Genomic DNA, 6,000 nt, shown 5'->3' with positions numbered 1-6,000 from the left:
TTGTTAATAATTTTATAATAATTGTGATTAGATTTGTATATAATAATATTCTAATGATTTGATTACTCTATAGTATTTAACTAATATGTTTGTTTATTTACAAAATGTGTTAAATAGTAATGTTTTTTATTTTATTAAATTAGAGCTTTTATCCAATCACAAGTTATGTTAGCAATTTCTGAAAGTTTAATTTATTCACATTTGACTCATCACTATACGTCATATTAGTTAGATAACACTTTTCAACCAATTAAATTATATGTTTTCATTTAAGCTTATTGTAAGTTAATAGTATGATAACTGTCAAGATAAGGACGAAATATTTCACTCAGAGCATGATTAACCCGGGTTCTTAGGATAGGGTTCTTAGCGAAAGTTAAGAAACAGTTTCTTAACTTCCGATAAGAACCCACTCTAAGATCCCGGGTTAATCATGGTCTCATTAATGAAATGTGGTAGTAACATTTTATAAATCCAAATGGAAACTGCGAGAAATTTATTGTGCATAAAAGAAAACACATCACCATGGACTTCAAAAGCTAATCATCACCCCTAACGAGCCTAGAACTACCGCGGTAAAGATCATCGCTTTGTTACTCTTACCAGAAGAAGAACCACTAGGCATGTCCGAAGCCCAGAGTCTAAGATAAATGTACTCCCCTCGCTGTTATTTCCTTCGAGTTGTTGAAGATTCAAGACATGTTCTTCACTCCAGATCAAGCATTGATTGGAGCTTTCCTCATGTGCATAACCCATACAAGAACAGTTTCCTAGACAAGCCGAGCCGCAACTACCAAGGCTCTTTACCCCCAATACCACTGAGCTGTCAGGTAGCTTTACGTTGGTGAGAGGCAGAAACTTGTTAGTCTCTCCTTTATAGCATTCTAGTAGGTTACTTTTTCTGACACAGCCTCCTGAGTAATCCTTCAAGTCCCAATCTTTTCGCGACCAAGGCCTAAACCCATGAGGAGGGCATTGGCAAAAAGGTTGGGACTTGTCATTGCAAATCCCATAGGAGCCACAGTAAGCGTAGACTTGGCACTGTTGTCGAGGCCAAAGTTTCTCTGAGGGTTCCAAGGACCACTTGACCAGTACTGTGCCGACCCGTTCCAGAGGACTTTGTAAGCTGTGGACTCGTCTAGCTCGAGAGAGAACAAACCTGGAGACGGGTCTTCACTACTCTTCCACGACGTGAGCCGTTGAGTACTCTTCTTGGTCCGTTTGTCGTACCGGATTCTGGCTCCGGGAAGCCACGTGTCACATGGATGGTCGAAGCTCTGCCATAGAACAGAGCCGGACTCGTCCCTGAGGACGAGGTTGCCGTCATCGAGCAAAACGGCCTCGTGAGCAGAGGAAGAGTTGAGACCGGGGGACCAAACTGGAGTCTCGTACCTTCCGTCGAACAGAACTAGGTTCCCGTCGGAGATTTTGAGAACTGATATGTACATGTCGGAGACTGGTTCGTCACGGTTGGCTACCCAGACGATAGTTTGTTGATAAACTTGCTGGTACGACATTCCTATGTAGAACTTTGAAAAACTACCAGCTGGTTGGAAGAAACCCATTTCGAAAATTCCGTTGGAGGAGACGAGTGACTGGACTCCGAAGAGAGTGACGTTGCCTGAGATCGTGTCAATAGTGTAGTTGCCGGAGATCAAAGAAGAGACATGGATGCAGAGGAAGAAGAAGGAAGAGAGGACGTAGAAGAACGAAACCGTGATAAAAAAAACTTTGAGGTGGGGAGAGAGATCGAGAGAATGTCATATGAAGAGTCTGTCCAACTTTTATAAGAGCTACGAATCTTTATGTCTATGGTCTTTGGTCTATGCTGGTGACTCGTGACTGTGAATTTTCTCGTGGGGCTGTTAAGATCAAGAATAGGCCTCGGCGTTCGGGTACCCGTTGGCATTCGGGTCGGGTTTTCGGATTTTCGGGTTTACGCTTCTAGGTCCTATACTAAAATTTTATTAGTACGGGTCGGGTTCGGATAATAACACTTCGGGTTCGGTTCAAAATTATATTGCATCATAAAACCCATAGAGTAATCATATATCGTACGGGTTCGGGTTATATCGGTTCGGTTCGGATATAACCAAAGTAAAAAATAAATTTTTTAAAGTAAAACATAAAGAAAAATATCTAAATTAAATAAAAATTAATCTATCACATATAAAATTGATAAAATAACAATAAAATGTTAAATCAAACATGAAAACAAACATCATTTGTAAAAAATATGTATTGCCTTATAAATAGTAGACTTTTTATTTCAATGAGCAAATTATAAAATACTTATTTATAACTAATTGTGTACTTAAAGAATTTATTAGAATTTTAATATTTATTATTATATATAATATTACCACAAATATTGAATTTAATAATTGGAATACTTATATATATTTCAAAATATTTATATTGACTATTAATTTCGGATTTTTCGGGTTACCCGTTCGGGTTCGGTTAATAACACTTCGGGTTCGGATATTTTTTGTACCACCTTACAAGACCCGTTCGGATATTTTTACGTTTCGGGTCGGATAACGGTTCGGGTTCGGTTCGGATTTCGGGTTCCGGATTTTATGCCCAGGCCTAATCAAGAATCTGTGAATCCATAACACGACATAGAAACGAAGATAAGGGAGAGACAGTGTTGTTGCAAGACAGCTTGAGTGGAAAAAAGAAGGCAAATCTTATTATCAAATAATTGAGTTTCAGTAATTTAGTGAGATAAAGTTAGTGTTACAAAAAAAAAAAAGTGAGATAAAGTTATAAAAATATAAACAACCAATAAAATTTAAACACATATCAATGTGGAGCCTTTTTTTTCCAACAAGTTAAATATTTACTATTAAATAATTGAGTTTCAATAACCGAACTAAGATAAGACCTGCGCCTTGCGCAGGGTGAGTTTATTTGTATATATTATCGATAGTTTTTTTTATATATGTGATCATTTTATTTATATATATAAAATATTTTTTTTTGTTATTATATAATTTCTTTCCGATGGATCGGATCAATTTTTATTAAAAATAATGAAACAAAACTATAATTAATACATAATGGGTTGATCGGATTTGACATTAAACAAATTATGACATAAAAACCTTATTTTTCCATCGAACACATTCTTGAAAAAAATGAACAGTATTGTTTTCACAGTTGAATTATTTGAACTTTTATCTTCCATATGGTTTTGAAAACTTTCAAATCAACCATCGAATTGATACATGTCATTTTAATGTTTTTAGTCGTATACTTAACGAAAACTTACATTTTTGTAATTTAAAGTCATTTAAAAAAATTCAAAATATAACATCTAAGAAAAAATCTAACATATAAGAAAAATCTAACATATAAGGTGTCCTCATTTTTGTATTTTAAAGTCGTTTTTAAAAAAAAATAACATATAAGGTTTCCTCATTTTTGTAATTTAAAGTCATTTTAAAAAATTCAAAATATAACATATAAGAAAAAATCTAATTTTTTATTATATGGTTAATGTGATTGTTTATTTTTTTTAATAATATAAAATTAAACAAAATGAAGAAGGATGCAAAAATTGTTATCAAATCTTTATTATTCATAATCATTAATTGTTATATATATGTAAATCATATTAGGTAATTTCGTAACTTTTATTTAGGGAACAAATACACACTTCTTATATTTTAGGTTAATATAATGTTCTCTAGTGGACATTAAACAAATTATGACATAAAAACCTTATTTTTTTCCTCGAACACAATTTTGAAAAAGTGAATAGTATTGTTTTCATAGTTGAATTATTTTGACTTTTAACTTACATATGGTTTTGAAAGCTTTCAAATCAACCATCAAACTGATACATGTCATTTTAATGTTTTTAGTCGTATATTTAAGGAAAACTTACATTTTTGTAATTTAAAGTTGTTTTAAAAAATTCAAAATATAACATATAAGAAAAATATAACATATAAGGTGTCCTCATTTTTGTATTTTAAAGTCGTTTAAAAAAAAATATATAACATATAAAGATTTCCTCATTTTTGTAATTTAAAGTCATTTAAAAAATTCAAAATATAACATATAAGAAAAAATCTAATTTTTTTATTATATGGTTAATGTAATTGTTTAAGTTTTTTAATAATATAAATTTAAACAAAAATGAAGAAGGATGTAAAAATTGTTATCAAATCTTTATTATTCATAATCATTAATTCTCGTATATACGTAAATCATATTATGTACTGTAGCTTTTATTTAAGGAAAGAATACACACTTCATATATTTTAGGTTAATATAATGTTCTCTAATGTTATATAATTATGGAATAATGTGACACCATTAGATTAAACTATACATTATATTAGATGCTCTAGAATTCTTTGAAATGGAATTTAGAAGGCATTTAGAGTGCCACCTAGGATTTGAGGTTTTTTTTAATTAATACAAAATTAAGGTTCTAATTTTTTAAATGCTTCTCAATTAATATATAGGGGATGAGATAAGATTATAAAAATCTAAACAATCAGTAAAAACTGAACACATATCAATGTGGAACCATTTTCTTTTCTTTCAACAAGTTGAATATTTATTATTAAATAACTGAGTTTCAATAATTAAGTGTCATAAATTCTAAACAACCAATAAAAATTTAACACATATTAACGTGAAGCCATTTTTTCTATCTTTCAACAAGTTGAACAAATTCAATTTGTGTGACCCACGTCATCATCTTTATAAATTCAACAACATTTTTTTTTCCATCAATAGATATTTGATTAAACGACCTAAAAACCCACAATACAACGTACATAAGCCCAAAAACGGGCCAAAATACAACAAAAATCTGGATCCAAGGCTCAAGTACGAGAACTCTAGGAGACAAACGAGGTTCCACCGCCGCACGGACAAACGCTGCGGCTCCGACGTCGCCCTCGCTTCGAAACACCACCGGGTAACCAACCGTCGATTCACCCGGATCCACCGGAGCTCACTAACTCCACACCATCACCACCGCAAACATCTTCAACTCAAGTGAACCCAATTTCGGAGAGCATCAATCGACTGTTCGAGATCTCATCTGTCACCATTCATCCCAATCACCGAGAGGAAAGCTTCACGCGAACCATCACCGTTAACCATGGTCGAGCTTCGATCGTCCTCCGACCAGATCTCCACCAAACCAAACCAAACCAAAAGCGTAAAACTAAAAGGAAGGAGAAAACCAAACCCTAAAATGGAACTAGGGAACCAAAAGTCGGCGAGGCAAAGCAAGGAACACCTTCACCCCCCGGGATCTAGACTGACGACGGCAGAGCTGACGAAGCCTCCACCTCTCGGGGACAGGAACCGGCGTCGACGGAGCTGGAGGAGCCTCTGTCTCCCGGAGACAAAACCAAGTAGCCGAACGATGAGCTTCACCGCGACTTCCTCAACACGACCACGCCTTTACACCAGAGACAGATCCGCCATGTGCGGCCTTGTTCCAGAGCTCGGGCAAGGCAGAGGAGAGAGGGAACGAGAGCGAAGCGAAAATCAACAGCTTTAAAGGTGGCTTGAGGGGCTCCGGTGACGGCACGCACGCTCACGCGTCGACCGGTCACCGGACCCGGTTATAGATCTACTTTCTCTTTCTCTCTCTCTGAATTATTTTAATATTGTCAGATTATTTTACCGTTAAATTCAACAACATTATTGCATTACTTTCAACCGTTAGAATTATTAATTCAGCTACCTCATTGTTATTGGTCTAGCATCACAACTTATAATTTAAAGATAGTCTAAAAGCATTAAAAATATTTTCATTGTTATTTTACACTTTTTATAAAATAGAATAATTCTATCACGGAGTCGTAAAATTTGAATTTTACTCTATTTTTAAAATGAAAAAACAAAATAATAGCTGAAAACTAAATTTTGTTGTTCCAATTTTAGAGTGATTTGTTTTTACTCTATCATAGAATAAAAAGAGTAGAATTAAAGAAGATTTTACTATAACCCCTATTTTGAAAT

General features: G+C 34.0%; 1 pseudogene; it reads right to left on the bottom strand.

Annotated features, from left to right (window-relative positions):
* Positions 1-442: 442 nt before the first annotated feature.
* On the bottom strand, positions 443-1,760 carry LOC125590593 (annotated as a pseudogene).
* Positions 1,761-6,000: the final 4,240 nt, after the last annotated feature.

This window comes from Brassica napus, chromosome C7, assembly GCF_020379485.1.
Source record: "Brassica napus cultivar Da-Ae chromosome C7, Da-Ae, whole genome shotgun sequence".
Taxonomy (NCBI): Eukaryota; Viridiplantae; Streptophyta; class Magnoliopsida; order Brassicales; family Brassicaceae; genus Brassica; species Brassica napus.
The sequence above is the reverse complement of the archived record's forward strand: the minus strand, read 5'-3'. Positions and strand labels throughout refer to the sequence as shown.